General features: G+C 38.3%; 1 pseudogene; it reads right to left on the reverse strand.

Annotated features, from left to right (window-relative positions):
* Positions 1-3,449: 3,449 nt before the first annotated feature.
* On the reverse strand, positions 3,450-13,956 carry LOC121771654 (annotated as a pseudogene).
* Between the last annotated feature and the right edge of the window lie 1,293 nt (positions 13,957-15,249).

Raw genomic sequence — 15,249 nt, forward strand, 5'->3', positions numbered from 1 at the left:
TTGGCGTTTTACAGTATAGACACGCCAATCTCAATGGCGTTTTTACTTATAAACACGCCAACTTCATCGGCGTTTTCCCATAAATGGAATTGATAACAAAATGGGTACATTTGCGTTATTTTAAAGGCCAAGTGGCCTATATACGCGATTTCCTCGATAGAGTGTTGCGTTGGGGAAGAAGCGACAGAAAGGAGTATTTTTGTTGGACTCTTGAGTTGAGCCAATCTAATTGATAAGTTGGGCTTAGAAAATTAAATGAGAGAGGAAGGATGATTTTATTTGAGGAATTTATATTGGGCCGGAAATGGTGTATGCTTGGGCTGAGAAGATTTGACAGTTGGGCTGCTTCCGTATAATTTATTTGGGCCGAGTTCTTAGAAAATGAGAAGGGTAGTTGGGCAGAGAATTATTTGTTGGGCTGAAATAATTGATCCTTAGGCCAAAATAAACCAAAAAAAGGGATAAGATTAGCTGGGCCGGGCCGGATGGAATTAATTTACGAGGGAGCTTAGGCTGAAATTAATTGGTTTTGAGCCGGAATTCTAATTAAGTTCTTGGGCCGTGATTAATTAGGGCATGCATTCTAATTCTAATTAAAGTTTAAGAATTTTCTTAAGTCTTGTTAGTAAGTGGTGTTTTTTTTTAAAAAAAGTTATCTCCGCGAGTTAAGGGTGGAGTCAGGAGAATTCAAGTTAAGGAGTTTTAAGCGAACGAGGTGAGCTTTCTGTTTACTATAAAGTTTTTGCGAAAAGTATTTTAGTGAGCTTTCCTATTTATTATGAGATGTTACGTGGACTTTCTACTTAGATTACAGTTTTTATGAAAAGTATGATTTTGGGCTTTATGTTTAAAGTGTAGATTTTATGAGAAGTGTTTTTATGTGCTTTCTAATTAAGATATGATGTTAAGTGCGAACTTGCTATTTAATGTGAAGTATTATGATAAGTGCTATTTGTTTTGTGTTATTATATGATGTTATGCGCTGCTTTACGAGTGCTTATGAAGTGTAGCCTTCGTTGATATTTGAGTTCTGCTTTGACCGATAGAAAAATGAGTTTATGTTTCAAGAGTGTTCTATGAGGAAATGGAAGTATTGAAAGTTTTGAGTCGGTTTTGATCGATAGAAGTGAGTTTTGTTAAAAGTATGTTTACGAGGAAAATGAAGTTTCGGAAGTTTTGAGTTCGGCTTTGACCGATAGAAATGAGTTTCGATCCAAATACGTTTACGAGAAAAGAAAAGGGAAGTTTTGAAGGTTATATGTGCGGCTTTTGATGAAAGAAAGCTGAGTTATGTAAAATAAACGGTTTTATAAAAAAAATAAAGTTGCAAAGGTTATGCCAAGCCATGTTTTGTTTTGAACAATGCCTATCTGATTGACTAGCAAGGCGATGTCCCTACTAGACCATGAGTTTCAGTTTTGTGAATTCGGGTTTGTAAGTGGGATGAGCCCATACATTCCGTTTCACCAGGAGTTAGTAAATTCGGGTTTGTAAGTGGGATGAGCCCATACATTCCGTTTCACCAGGTGTTAGTGAATTCGGGTTTGTAAGTGGGATAAGCCCATACATTCCGGTTCACCAGGAGTTTCGTGAATTCTGTTCACTAGGTGGTTAGTGGGCTTCTGTTCCCCAGGAGTTAGTCAGATACGACATATGTTCTAGGAAAATAGATCGACAGATCGCTTTTTAAAAAGGAAAAAGGAAAATGTTTTAGTGTTCTCGGACCTTTTCCTAAAACCCCGAGTTCACTCAAAGGGTGGCTTGACAAAACTAGTTTTTCAGTAAAATATATTTCGGCACGTGTCCACTGAGTACACCAAGTACTCAGCCCTGCATATGTTTTAAAAATGTGCAGGTTGAGCAGTGATGACGGCGGGCGGTGTTGAGCATAGACGATGAAGATCCTTCAATAGAATAGTACTCGGATGCGACGTGTCTCCATACACGACGTTATCTGCTCTTGACTCTTCCGCTGCAAAGTAAAAGTCGAGTTTTCAATCTTTGTATCATGCACTCTGATATAGATAAATTCGAGTTATTTCAGTTCATGTTTAGTTGTGCCACAGTTTTCCCCTTTCTTCCCCGCTTCTTTCGTCCTCCCCTGGTCGCTATCAACCGGGCTTTCTATCCTTAGAAAGTGCGGTCGTGACAGCAACACTTCAAGAAAATTAAAAATTTTAACTTAATTATTTGTATATTTAAGAAAAAAATTATTTTTTATTAAATATTGTATAATTAATTATAATCAAGCTCAGAATCATGTTACAGTTTGCCATAAAATTTCTATATCACTTCTTCCTTATTGCTACACAATAATACAAAAAATAATAAATCTTCTTTTTGATTTAATTCAATTAAATTTAAAAATTTAAGGATATTATATACGTGTACAAGTTATGTACATTTATCTTTTCTCTACTCGGGATTCTATAATGAAGTACAGTTAAGTACTAACAAGCTCTCTATCTATCCAATAGACCAAAGGATTTGAGTCATCACATGTTAAATAGAAAACTATTATTGATCCTTTTAAAATAATAAATTTTATTCAAAAAATAATTACTTTTCTTGAAAATGATAATATATTTTATTTATTAGATAATAAATTTTATTAATAAAAGAATAACTTTTATTAATTAAATTAATAGTATTAATAAATTAAATTCACAAGAATAGTTTTATTAATATACTGATAAATTTTATTTGTAAGAACAATCATTTTAATTTTATACTTTTTCCAAATCACATGAGTATTTTCTCATAAAATTAAATGGTACGTACAAAAAATACTCTAATTAAAATTACAAATACTCTAATTAAGACTTTAAGTACTTTAATTAAAACCATGAATACTATTAATATGAGCATAATAAGCATGGTTAGTTTAATTATCATAATCTAAGATATTTCTCTCCAAAATAACATAAGGGCATATTAGTCTATATTTAAATTAAAATTATGTAACATAGGGGTATTATGGCATAGAGACATTATATCTCTAAATCACTACCCTTGTTATTTATACTTTTACCAATTGAAGATAGTTCAAATATGTAATTCATCTTCCTCAATGATCCACAATGTATAAACCATAGAAAGTTTCAATCATTAAATATGGGAATAGAAGCTAAGAATGTGGGTTAAATTTAGGAGTATATATATTTGTATTTTTTTCCATAGTTTTTTAATAGATTTTCATTTCAATTTTTTTTTGTTATTTTATTTTGAATTACAATGTTAGAATTTACCATGAAATTGTAATTCAATTTAAATATTCTTAAAGATTATTTTTATTTTGTATTTACTTTTATTAAATTGAACTACAACATATTTTAGTCAATTTAATACTATGTTAATCATTTAGATGTTTTTTGCATTATAAAACTGTGTTAATATAATTTTTGCATATTATTTTGTAGAATTTGTGTATAATTTTGAGATATCGGCGATGCATATTTAATAATTTATACAGCATATTATTAAATATGGTGTTGGGTTCTATCAAATATGGTATTGTGTATAGAACCATATATAACTAATCAAAAAAACTGTTACCATAAAAACAAGATATAAAAAATGTCCGAAAATTTTCCATTATCACCCTTTCCTTACCCTCTGAAGCCTGCTTCTACCCTGTCTCGCCTAATCATAAACCTTTCTTCCAATTATGGCCAAAAAATGTAATCACTCACTCCAAGGATCACTCTCCGTCCTCAGGCTCGACAACCTGCGATTCGACAGCCTCTGAGGCAGCATTCGAGTAACCTTCACCTTCCTCGTCATCCTCCGATCTTCCCCATCTTCCTCCGAGGGCCATTGCCATCATCTCGTATATCTTGCTGCTGAGCTCAGCCGGGCTATCAGGCTGTCATTACAGTAAGTGAGGAGACACCTCAACGAGCTGCAGCCCTATGAAAATAACAAACAGATTTGCCTAAAAAGTTTCTGATACTTACAGTGAACCCACTGGAGATTAATGCGGTATCATAGAGAAGTTCGACGGCCCTCTTGGCATCCACATTATCAGGGGCGTTTTTGCAGGCAGCCTGCACAAAGCAAGTGGAGCGATTATATTGGAAGAACAAAGTAGAAGATTAGATATTGAATATGGTAAACATGTTTTTCGTACATTTAAATCTTTGACGACTGGATGCTCTGGATTGATTTCCAGTATTCTTCGACCCCTCATGAACTCGAGGCTCGATTGGTCGCCAAGAGTTTGTGCTCTCATTAATCTATTCGATGATCAAAGGTTGGTGGATAGATATTAGAAACAAGATAATATAAGCATTTACAAATCAACATAGATGGATATGAGATAAATGTGGCACCTTTCCATGTTGGCTGACCATCCAAACTTGCCAGAAACGAGCACACACGGTGAAGAGGCTAAACGTTTCGAAACTTGCACTTTTGCTACCTTTTCGCCAAGCTGTTGTTTTATCCAATCACAGAGGAGATTATACTCTTGCTTATTTTCCCTTTCGCTCACCTCATCTTCGTCACCTGTGTCATTAAGATGCAAATGTAAGCTGAGAGTGTCGATAAAAGTTCTAACCAGAAAAACAAACATTTGGTTTCAAATAGAACCAAGGTGAATTAGCAAATCAATGAAAATCAGGGGGAACCAGTTTTGAACAGTATAAGAGATACTGACCAAGCTCCAGATCCTCCTTGCTGATGTCAACGAATTTCTTCTCTTTGTACGTTTCTAAATTCTGGATGGCGACTTCATCAATTGGCTCGATCAAGTAAAGCACCTGTACATTTTAAGTGATAAGCTTGCATGCAATATCATACAACATATAGAAGCATGAACTGCACTCAAAACTGAACATACAGAGTCCAGATTCAAGACCAACGCCATTTCAGATTATCTGTATGTTCGACTGATCAAGCAAATGGATTGGTCTATGCATCACTCTCAACAACCTAAAAATTTGTCCCAAAAGAAAGTAGGACCCGTTGATTCTCATTTGCGTACTTACCTCAATACCCTTCTGTATCAATTTTTCCACGAAAGGAGCAGATTTAGCACTTTTTAAGCTGTCTGTTGCCAAGTAATAGATAGCCTTCTGATTCTCACCCATGTTCTCGATATAATCATCCAAGCTTATCAGGTCTTCATCACTCTTGGAAGAGAGAAATCTCAGCAATGGAGTTATTCTCTTGTGGTTTCCAGTATCCTCGATGCAACCCAGCTTCAAAAACTTTCCGAAATTCTCCCAGAATTTTTTATAATCCTAAATTGCAGCAGAACCATATGTTTAAGTTGCATGAAAAATAAGAAGAGTATATGTTTATTTATTCATTCATGTAGAGCCAACCAACCTCTTTGCTCTCACTCTCAGAAAGATCTTGAATCATGTCAAATGTTTTCCTAACAAGTCTTTTCCTCATTATCCTCACCTAAAACAAGAAAATCAACAATAGACGTTTAATTTAAAAAGGAATAGAGGATTATAATACTGATTTGGATTTGGCGATAAGAAGGGACTTCCTTACAATTCTGCTCTCCTGAAGAATCTGCCTGGAAACATTTAGGGGAAGGTCATCCGAGTCGACCACACCCTTCACAAAGCTCAAGTATCTTGGAAACTGCAGGTCATCAGATCGGTTTTATATTAACACATGCGTAAAAAGGACAAAAATATGGTCGCTACAATCATAAGGGCAAACTCAAGAACTACATCTTATGATGCGTCAAAATCAAATTGTTCTAATAGTTTTTGGGTGTTCACAAGAAAGCAAGAATATCCAAAAAAGTCTCAAGGCAGCAGAGGGGGTTCTCACCAGTTCACCATCAAAATCATCTGAAATAAATACACGTTTCACATATAAACGGATGTTTTTTGTCTTGGGGTTGATAACTTCTTCATTGTTAAGAGGTGCCATTCCAGGAATGTAGAGCACACTTCTGAACTCCACCTCACCCTGCAGAAGCACTCGATCAAAATCACATTGGAGACATTGAAAGTTTCACCAGCTTATTCGACATGAACATCCATACCTCTGTAGTAAAATGGGTATAAGTAAGTGGGTCCAAAAACTCATTGAATGTCTTCTTGTAAAATTCTTGATATTGTTCTTTTTCAACTTCCTTCGGGTTGCGCATCTGCACATTAAATACAGAACAGTGGGGCATAAAGCATACATAAAGATCCAAATGCGAGACAAAAAAGTATAAGATCAATTCAAGCAGAGATGTACCCATATAGGTTTTGTTTCATTTGTCAATTCCCAGTCCCAATATTTTTCCGTTTTTCTTCACCTTTTTCTTCTCCCCCTGGAAGAACACCGAGAGTAAAAAACAGCAAGATCATAAAATCCTTCAAAAGAGTTTAGAGACAAAGCAAAATCATCATCAACTGTATTACATTACCTCAGAAACTTCTTCTCCCTCTTTCGGTTCTTCCTCTTCTTCGACCTGCCAAAATCAAAAGATGAACATCAGCATTAAGCTTGTCCCGCACAAACTCCGCAACAGTAAAATCTAGCCATTGACATGTAATCATACAAAATTTGACAGTATCATCAGCAACAAAGTATATTCAAAGCCTACTAGTACTGATCATGATGTAAAAGTCGAACCTCAATGGTCCTTGATTTCTCTTGCCATGTATAGATGGGGAATGATACGAATTGAGAATAATTCTTGACCAAACTCTGGATCTTTGTAGGCTCGGTGTATTCATACTTATCGTCGTCCTGCAAGCCAAAAGTAACTATGATTATTTTACTTGAAAAAAGCCACTACTATCATGTTCAAAAGAACAAATCCCATGAGAATCTTAGTAAATGAATAAGCTTTTATAACAGAATAGGATGAGATATTTAACACAACAAAAATCCGAACGTGCAAGCGAGAATAATGAATACCCTCAGATAAAGTGTGATCTGGGTGCCTCGACTGATGAGCTTGCTGGGATCAGTTTCCTCTCTGATTGTGTAGGAGCTGCTATCAGCCACAGATTCCCAAACATACTGCTTGTCAGACCAGGGGCTCTTTGTCGATACGACCACCTGGACCAGGACAATGGAAAGTGAAAATCTAAATCAAACCAGCATTAACAGAAGAAACAGAAAACATTCAACAAACTATCAAGAACTTATAATAGAGAGTATGTATGGGAACCCGAGAGTACCCTGTTCGCAATCAGAAAAGCAGAATAGAACCCAACACCAAATTGGCCAATCAAGCTATTGTCAGCCCCAAGGTCCTGATTCTCCTGCACAAAGTGTAATTCAAACTTCACATGTAAGGTTTAGCTAGTTAACTCTTCAAACATGGAAGGCCGAAGGACACAACATGACATGACATAACAACCTTCAAAGCCTTTAGGAATCTAGAAGTGTGTTAAGAGCACAATTCTCTTAACGAAGAAATCCTGCGATTTCACTCGCAACACACCAATCCGGCGCCCCGAACGTTGGGGTCGGCGGCTCAATTCGTGGCTGGCGCGGAGAACTTCCTCCGTCGGCAGTCTTCAAGTTTTGATAAGGAGTATTGCACAAGTAATGTGGGCAAAATAATTCTTCATTTATTGGTTGAATGAATAAAACGATAACAATCTATCCTATTTATAATACTAGAACTACTAACCTAACTTAATGAACAAGAAACAAATATAAGAAAAGAAGATATGCAAATCCCTAATATATCTAAACTAAATACTAATAATAGGCTCGTAACAACTCCCCCACGGTTAAAATCCACCTTGTCCTCAAGGTGGGAACCACGAAGCAACAGAGAGAGTTGAAAGCAGAAGCTTCGGCGAGGCATCTCCTCCTGGATCAAACACACACCAAATAGGTGAACGTCTCCCATCATCTCGATACAAAATCAACAAAGGAGACCCAATATGGTCGGCAAAATTCCACGCCACAACGACAAGCTTGTCCACGCCTCCAAGAATGTTCGCAACCATCATGTCATTGCGCGGAGGGATCAACCTTGCATCGGTATCGAGCGATGTCGATCGATGATTCATACTTGGTACATCACCGACACAAGCAATGACGGGCAAACCGGTGTAAGCACCATCTCCTTTATTGCTCCAACAATTTCCAACATTGTTGGATGACACTTGAACAACATTGAGTGAGGCGACGACCTTCTTCACTTCATTAGTGGAATCGTCCTCCTCTACATCGTTCAACAATGCCTTTTCCTCCTCCTCTGTACTCATATCGGGGCTGCGCGGTGGGCAGATTTCCACAAAAGATGACACTTGTTGGTCTTCGAGTCTGCCATTTCTACCTTTGCTAGATTGATGCTCTATCTCTATTAACTCATCATCATTATAAATGGTCTTATCACGATCCTCCTGATCCGTTGGGCCTTCCCTTGGCAGAATGGTTACAGTGAGAGCCTGAACTTGTGCAGCTTGCTCCATGTCATACCCGACGCCCTTGATATCATCGTCGATGATGATCTCACTAGCCATAAGCAACTCACTACAAGTTTGGTCACTATGATCGCCATCTACATTGTGATCCGTAACAACAATAACTGTCTGTTGGACTTCCTCGATTCGATTAAGTCGCTGGTTATCGGGCTCCTGATTCACAAGAGAGTTCTCTGTTGTGCGTTCGGGTTGTCGCTGGTCTAGGCAGGTGTTAATGAACTTCCTTGTCGTCTCAAATTGGGGCGCTTTCATGGTGAGATCCTTTGGCCTATCGGTTCTCACGGTTCCGTGATTCGGACGGTTGATAGGGGAGCCCCAAGACGTGGGTTGCTGATAACTCCTAAAGCCCCTATCAGGTCCTTGAGGGTAGCGATCTGCCGGCCTATCCCAGCTCGAGCCATGCCGCGAATCAAGGCAAGCGCGGTAGGGGGCTGCTGCTGTACCGTGTCGTGGAGGGCGGCCCTCTGGCCAGTGTGTCACGCGAACGGTACCTCGTCGACGCCGAATATCCCAACCACGGTCACGCCGGCCGTGGTTGAAATTCCGGGGGACATCCTCGTCGGCCGTCCATACATCACGCTGGAAGCGATATCCGTCCAATTCCGCATAGTCCGAGAAATAGAGCTGATCCGGTTCGGGAAGGCGTCTGGCTTCCAACCTATCAACCCTTCTATCCCTCGCATCCAATATAAATTCCAATTGATCAAATCTTGCCATAATTTTGTCCAGCGCCGACACGGTAGATTCGAACGCCCCCGATACATTGCGCGTCGCGCTGCTTGAATCCGGGTCGTAGCGCCGTATCCGCTGCGATCCGTCACCGATGCGGCCACTCGCCGTGAAGCGTCGGAGCTGATCGGCCATGGTTGAGCTCTCAATGAAAGCACCAGTTGTTAAGAGCACAATTCTCTTAACGAAGAAATCCTGCGATTTCACTCGCAACACACCAATCCGGCGCCCCGAACGTTGGGGTCGGCGGCTCAATTCGTGGCTGGCGCGGAGAACTTCCTCCGTCGGCAGTCTTCAAGTTTTGATAAGGAGTATTGCACAAGTAATGTGGGCAAAATAATTCTTCATTTATTGGTTGAATGAATAAAACGATAACAATCTATCCTATTTATAATACTAGAACTACTAACCTAACTTAATGAACAAGAAACAAATATAAGAAAAGAAGATATGCAAATCCCTAATATATCTAAACTAAATACTAATAATAGGCTCGTAACAAAGTGCCACTCTGTGCAATGGTTCCAAGACAGTCTATCAGCTCCTCCTTTGTCATTCCAATACCAGTATCCCTGTAAAAGAACGAAAGCAAAATTAAGCTAGTTTACCATCACCACTACAATGGAGATAAAATAAATACATACGTAATGGTAATAGTCCCATTGTCTGGATCAGGTTTGATACGAATCTCTAGATCACCGGAATCTCCAAGTAAGGCGGGCTCAGTCACACTCAAAAACCTTAGTTTATCAAGAGCATCACTTGCATTACTGCACAAAACAAAATTGTTAAAACTTAGCTCAAATTCTTCTAAACATGGAATCTGTAACACAATGTAAAATACTCTCACTATTTCCTAAAAATCAATGTTGTCAAAGCAGTATAGCGGTTCATGGCGGTTTGCCCGAAAAATGCCACAGGGATATAGCGTATCGGTATGGCGGGATATAGCGGTCATTAATTAAATATATAAAATAATATTTATATATTCATATATAATTCAAAAAATTAGAAAATAATAAAAATATAACATTAAAAACTCTAAAAACATGTAATAAAGCATAAAATAAAAAACAATTATATAAAAGTCTAGCAATTAAAGTCTTTAGTTCAAGTGCTCAACAAAACATAAAACCATGATAAGCTCAATAGACATCAATCATTAAGCTAAACATAGTCTTCTAGCTCATTATCATCACTATCATCGGCATCCATTTCATCTTCATCCTCCATTGCTTCATCCTCTTGATCTCCACTTACACTATCCTCAAATTCTTCCTCTTCCGATTCTTCATCTACAAGCGCAAGCCTTTTCCTTTTCCCTTTCCCTTTTCTAGGTATGATAGGTTCTTTTTTCTTAGAAACTCTAAGACAACTTGAACTAGACGTAAAAGATTCTTTCCTCTTCTTTGACCTAGTATATGTCCTAGGCTCTCCAACACCCGAAGCCTTATACACCATGTTCCAATCAAGTGTATCATCGTCATCATGAATCAAATGATAACCACCATCAATATCATCATCATCATCATCCAACTCCCCAACTAGCCACTCATTGCACTCATCAATATCATCGAGAATAATAGGATCAAATTCATCGGTTGCACTAAGCTTGTTCCTATCATGCAATTTTTGGTTATATTTCACATAAACCAAATCTTGCATCCTCTTATGCTCGAGTGGGGATGATTGTGAATAGGAGGGGTTGTAGGGTGCAGTTTGTGAATAGGAGGGGCTGTATGGCTGGGCGGTGGCTGAGTCACTGAGTGGGGCTGGAGGGTGCTGGCTAGGCTGCAACAGGCGGCGGCGCGACAGTGGCGACGGCGCGACGGTGGGTGGCAGATTGTGGAAGGACTGAAGGAGTAGAGATGAAAAGCGGCAGATTGGGGTTGTGGAATTAGGGTTTAGAATTATTGGGGTTAGAATTATTGGGGTGGGCTGATTGGCCTATGCAAAATTAAATTAAAAAATAAAAAGCCCAATAAAAGTCAAAATTAGCACCAAAAAGTCAAATTGGGCTAAAATACCGCTATTGCGGGATATGGTAGCGCTATGGCGCCACGACCGCCACGGGTATGGCGGCCGCCACAGAAAAATGCTACGTATCGGTGTGGCGATAGCATTTTCATTAAAAACTGATATGCTATAGCGCAATATCCCCGCTATAGCCGCTATTTGACAACATTGCTAAAAATAAAATTCTTTCTTTTTTAGTCCATTTCCTAAATATAGAAACTCCTAGCTTTAGAAAATGGATCTCACAATCCACTAACACTAATTCCACTACTTTTTTTCTTTCACTCTCTTACTTTACCAATTTTGCATTAAAACCCGTGCCATTTGCCAAAGTTCCTATATTAGGAAATGGAGGGAGTATATACTCTAATACTCCCTCCGTGTTCCGTAGTAGTTAGTCATTTTTGACATTTTGGTACGTTCGATAGCAGTGAGTCATTTTGCCATTTTGGTCCGTTCCATAGTAGTCGAGTCATTTCTCTTTTTAGTAAAATCAATACATTTCTTCTCACTTACTGTCGTACTTTATTTTCTCTTCATCTACCAACCTTTTTTTTCATTTCCTACTTTATTCTTCTTTTAATTAACTCACTTAACACAATTTTTCTTAAATCGCGTGCCAAAAAGAAACGTCATCCACTACGGCATAACGGAGGGAGTAGTAAAACTACCTGACAAGCTCCCGAAGAAAAACTTCCTTGTGGCTGTATAAGCTGTGGACTATTAAGTCCATCAATCGACTAACCTGAAATCAATCAAACTCCCATCATCAACACAATCGAAAACAAAATAGTTTGCTTTATAACACCATTTTTTAACTGCAAAAAGTGGAAAATGAAAAGAAAAACATATTGACCTCAGCCTGATATTCAAATGTTTCTCCAGAGCTCTCCAGAGCCTCCTTCTCAGCGATGGCAGAGGCGTCACATCTCACCACCACCCCGCTCCGCCGGCCCTCCACCTTCCACTCCAACCCACTCCTTAACAAAGTGTTCTTTAGCCCAGTCTTGGGTAGAAACGCGCTTCTCAGCAAACCCCTATTGCTGGTGGTAGAAAATGAGGGCATATTTGGGGTTACGGCCATCGCCGCGGAAGCTAGACTTCTGCTCAGCGCAGGTGCCATCTTTTCTAGAGAAATTCAAAATTCAATTGAATTCAATTCAATTGAATCGCGGATTGGGGTTAGTTTGGAGGTGAAGTAGATAAGTGGAGTGTGAAAATGGGTTTAAGGGAAGAGACGGAGGGTTCTAGAAGTAGGGGTTTAATTTGGAAGTATCTGTTGACAGAAATTCTATGGTGTGGATTTTGCCATCAACAATTATCCTCCTATATTTTATTTCTTATTTTACTAATCATCCCTTTATTTAATCAGTAGCCAATTTAATGCCACTTGTTTTCTTATTTCTTGGGACAATTATTCAGTTCACTATGGTCTACTCTGACTCATTAATAAGTATTCCTTCCGTCTTCAAGTTCTTTGATACTCTACTTATATGGAATATCATATTAGTAAATACTATATGTTGCATACTTGCACGTGTGTTTCTCATATTGTACACTGAAAAGAGCCTCCAATCTTCCTTCCGCACGCGCTGAATGGTGAATTGATTTACGCGAACTGACTGATCCAGGTTCGTATACGCAAGCTTGTAAACGGATCAAGTGGCATAATTTTAACTAATCAAGTCAACTCACGAAACCAATTAATGTATCGCTAGGCGCACAAACAGAATTCGGGACTTTCAATACCTTAACCCACAATACTATGAATTAGTAAGGGAAGTAAGGGTCGAATCCCACAAAGACAATGTGTTTAACATTTGTTGTGGACAATTTGGGAATGACTACTGTCACGCATACGAGGTGGGTTAACTTTATCCTACTTTACTAAGTAAACTGGGGATCTAAACTAACTAAACTGATCTATCGGGCTAAAACTAACTGGATTGAAGTGAGAAATTCATGCCGAGATTTCCTGAAATAGCCAAACAGAAGGTAAAAGTAAGTGGGGTTGATTCCCTACAAAGCGTACGATAAAATAAAACTTGACAGCGACTTCATCTTCCTCAAGTGATCGATGAAAAACACAGCATAAACAAGATCTCGGACCTTGCTAAACTGGTGAACGACTTGTAGCTAAATGAATAAACTCCAAGATGTAGATCTATTCTAACTGATCAATTAGAAGTATGTAGAAAACTGAATCCAGTCATAATCATGCAACCCAAAAACCAAATCAAATCTACGAGACCAAACTCAAATTCAGCTCAAATCTATCATCAACTATTGCAAACAAACTCAGATCGGCTACATCAGACTTCAATAAACTAGATCTAAACATTCCTATGACTTCATTGCATGAAATTCTTCGCGAACAGAACAAAATCACATATCACAACTCAGATCCAAATCGAATACTACTACTCCAAAGTCTGGACACTAAATCATTCCCCCAACACATTTAACAACACAATTCCATAGCGAGATAGGTAAAACGATTCATAAACTAGCATAACACTTCACAGAAAACATGTGAATCTCAGTTCTGAAACAGTTTCAGCGACTACGCAGATAAACAAACAGAGAAATACTTCAAAATAAATTGTCCAAATGAAAATAAAACGATTGTAACTTCGCAACCACACGGGACGGTGTTACACAACTTCAATGTAACTAAAAACACCACTGCAGCCAACAATTAAACCAATAAAACCAAGTTTTAAGGACATATTATGAAGAAATGGAGTGTATGTGAGCTTCCCGATTCAACTCTAGGAGAGAGCTGATGACAAGAGCTGCCTCATTCTTCCTTCCCTTCTCTATTTATAGGGAGGCCTTAGGCTCTGATCCCTAGGGCAATCTTCCTTTTGAAAGGTCGGTTGTGCCCTTAGCATTGGGATCCTTAGAATATGCTCCATCTCCTTTTCGGTTGCTCTTCGCTGCTTCCGCGTGTCTAGCTTAATGAACTGGTAGCTTGTGGTAAAAAGCTCCATTTTTCCTTGATCCATTGTCCGCCCAATTGCTCCACAAAGACTTCCGATCGTGGCAGATTCTCTTCACACCTGGCTCAAGATTGCACATTAGTCTACATAAAAATGCAGAATTTTACCATATAACAAATGCATGAAACGAGTCTTATCATACACCAACGTAATTGTGAGTGAAGCACGGTGTGATGAAGAACGAGATAACAGAAAATAAAGCACATTTGATTGTGGTATAACTCCCTCAAAGAAATCCTTCCAAATAGGTACTTGCATGATATTATGTCAGATGCTAATTTCATTTTAGTTCAAGGTTCTCTATTTCTTGAAATTAGAGCATTATCACATTTAACTCGTGACCCAAGATTGAGTCTATTGTTTTACGCATACGCAAGTTATGGACCATGAGGAGCTCTTTAAAGTCCCTAGAGCGTTGCATGTTCGAAGAGTAGATAACTCATTTGCGTTGAAATTATATAAGCAAAAAACCTTAAATGTGTATTCTTATCATATTTTGTTTACTTATCTTCCCTACAAACATGCACAAGTTTAAGTCAAAATTAGAGAACGGGTAGAGTTTTCTTCTGGAATTGGAGTTGGTATGGTTTTTTCCCAACCAATATTTGGACTACCTCACCTTTTATTAGAAATTATTGCATAATGTTAAGTAATCAAAACGTCATTTGTATACGCGCTTCTAAGCCACTTTCTTTATTCTTCAAGGTGTTGGTTCGTTCTACGAGTATATTGGTTAATGTTCACAATTTATTCAAAAGGGATGAATTCTAGGGGATGTTTCAGCTCGTGCTTAGAACTCAAAGTGCATGGAAAGTGCATTTAATTCACGTAAAGGAAATTAAATCCTATCATCATGAATTGCTATGGATTGAGTAATTAAGGTTTGATTCCCACATGTGGTTGGCTATATCTCCACGTATTGTGCATGTACTTTGCCACGAATCTTACAACCTACTCTTAAACTCATAATTTGGATTGGAAGGATGATAAGGCTCGTTTCATACATTTATTCTGTGATAAAACTACACCTATTTCTGTAAGCTAACGTACAATTGTGAGCTAGGTGTGTATAAAGTCTGCCATAATCAAGAGCT

Source organism: Salvia splendens, chromosome 16 (genome assembly GCF_004379255.2).
Source record: "Salvia splendens isolate huo1 chromosome 16, SspV2, whole genome shotgun sequence".
In the NCBI taxonomy this organism is placed as follows: Eukaryota; Viridiplantae; Streptophyta; class Magnoliopsida; order Lamiales; family Lamiaceae; genus Salvia; species Salvia splendens.